The 2,500-nt window shown below is 39.8% G+C and overlaps 1 protein-coding gene across 1 annotated transcript in view; it reads left to right on the top strand.

Annotated features, from left to right (window-relative positions):
* The window catches only part of igdcc4 (immunoglobulin superfamily, DCC subclass, member 4), an 86,793-nt gene that overhangs the window by 71,951 nt on the left and 12,342 nt on the right, over positions 1 to 2,500 (top strand). The window lies entirely within an intron of this gene.

The following is a 2,500-nucleotide window of genomic DNA, read 5'->3' as shown; positions in this document are numbered from 1 at the left end:
AATACGGTTTAGGTCATGTGAGGAAGGGGGCCATGTATTATTTTTTCATCTTTAAGGCCTTTACTGGCTAGCCACGCAGTGGAGTACTTCGATGCATGTGCTGGAGCATTGTCCTGCATAAAAATCATGATCTTTTTGAAAGATGCAGACTTTTTCCTGTACCACTGCTTGAAGAAAGTGTCTTCTAAAAACTTGCAGTAGGTTTGAGAGTTCATTTTGAGTCCATTGCACTCGTTTCAACTTGAAAAGATCCAATTAGCTCATCTTTAATAATACCAGCCCATACCAGTACCCCATCTCCACCTTGCTGGCGTCTGAGTCAAAGTGGAACTCTGTGCCCGTTACTGATCCAGCTACGGGCCCATCCATCTGGTCCGTCAAGAGACACTCTCATCTCATCAGTCCATAACACCTTTGAAAAATCTGTTTTCAGATAGTTCTTGGCCCAGTCTTGACGTTTTAACTTTTGTGTCTTGTTCAGTGGTGAACGGGTTTCAGCCTTCCTTACCTTGGCCATGTCTCTGAGCACTGAACACCTTGTACTTCTGGGCACTCCAGGTAGTTTGCAGGTCTGGAATATGACAGCACTGGATGATAATGGGTTCCTGGTAGCTTAACGTTTGATTCTTCTCAAATCTTTGGCAGTTAATTTGCGTCTTTTTTTCTCAACACGTTTCTTGTGACCCTGTCGACTATTTGCAACAAAACATTTGACGGTTCTGTGATCACGCCCCAATATCTTAGCAATTTCAAGAGTAATGCATCCCGCCGAAAGACTTTATACAATTTTTGACTTTTCACAGTCAGTTAAATCTCTTTTATGGCCCATTTTGCCTTAGGAAAAGAAGCTGCCTAATAATTATGCACACCTTGATATAGGGTATTGATCTCCTTAGGCCACAACCTCCCTCATTACACAGATACATAACACCTTATATGCTTCAATCCAATAAGCATTCAAGTTTATGCAGCTTGGAGTTGGAAAATATGCATAAAAATTATGATATGGTCAAAATACTCACTTGCCTAATATTTGTGCACACAGTGTACATTGAGTATCACCCGTGTGCCCACACATCAATAACCACATCACCATAGACAAAGATGTATTAGACATGAAAAAAGGTTGAAATTAAAATATGCTAACAATGTATCATGACAATTTCATCCTTTGCTATATACGTCTGTGGAGGTTTTTTCCGTAAGCATTGTACCAGTTAATAAGTGTAGTCGGCCCAAATTCGTTTCACGTACTCTTTATGGTCAAAACAAATGACCACAGACGAACATGGTGTGACAGAATCAACAATTCGCACAGCCATTGATCTTCCTGATCTGAAACCACATTGAAGTTTCCGGCTAACCCATGTGGAATAACTTTGAAAAATCAATTGTTTCTCAACAAAACGCACACTATAAAGACACACGCTCTAAACCATCAAGTCTTGGGCAAGAGCTCCTAGTCTACATGTAATCAGAATCAAATCAAATCAAATTATACAACCAAGCCAGGGGCAAGAGAGGGATGTGTGCACAGGGGGGCAATTTTCAGTTTTAGGATTTACTTACTTTATTATTACTTACTTTATTACTTTATTTTTCTACTGTTCATTACTTTGTGCTGTCTTATGCGCTGTGTACACTTATGTGTTGAATTGAGAAAATGGGGAAATGATGGAACAAGAGAGAGAGAGAGGGAAGGAAACATGGAGAGAGAGGAAGAGTGAGGAGTGAATTTCTATTGTGTGTATGTGTGTGTGTGTGTGTGTGTGTGTGTGTGTGTTTGTGTATGTATGTGTAGAAATAGAATAGAATAGAAAAGCCTTTATTGTCATTGTATTTGCATGCAACGAAATATGGAGCGCTGCTCCAGTTGGTGCAACAAGGGACAACATATAACACAACAACAACATCATATAGTACAAATAGCTAAAAATAGTACAAAAAGCAAAAAAAACATATGTTAGGAGTTCAATAAAGTGTGGTGGTATACAATAATTGCAAACCTAAAAACAACAATAACATTCCGAACAACCAAGTGGGAAAATGACTTGGCCTTCACTCCCAACCCCGATTATTGGGAACAAATCTGCAAAAACACATTTTCCATGACCACTGACACAAACCTACAGCTTATACAATATAAAGTCATTCATAGATCTCACATCACCCAAAGTAAAATGTTCAAAATGGGCTTAGCCAACACAGGTATTTGCTCACAATGCACTTTGGGTAGCACAGACGATTATCTGCACGCCATGTGACTCTATCAACCAGTCTACTCTTTTTGGATCACGGTCACTGAAGCACTCTCTACCATCCTGAACTTCAGAATCCCATCAACCCCAACACTCTGTCTCCTGGGTGACATCTCCATAGGCCACATCCCGCAAAAATTCAAGAACCCCTTGCTCATCTCTTTAACTGTCGCTAAGAAAGTAGTCCTCCAAAACTGGAAGTCAAAAAAATCTTGCCACATCAACCACTGGAAAAATCTAAT

Source organism: Sprattus sprattus, assembly GCF_963457725.1.
Source record: "Sprattus sprattus genome assembly, chromosome: 6".
Taxonomy (NCBI): Eukaryota; Metazoa; Chordata; class Actinopteri; order Clupeiformes; family Clupeidae; genus Sprattus; species Sprattus sprattus.
The sequence above is the reverse complement of the archived record's forward strand: the minus strand, read 5'-3'. Positions and strand labels throughout refer to the sequence as shown.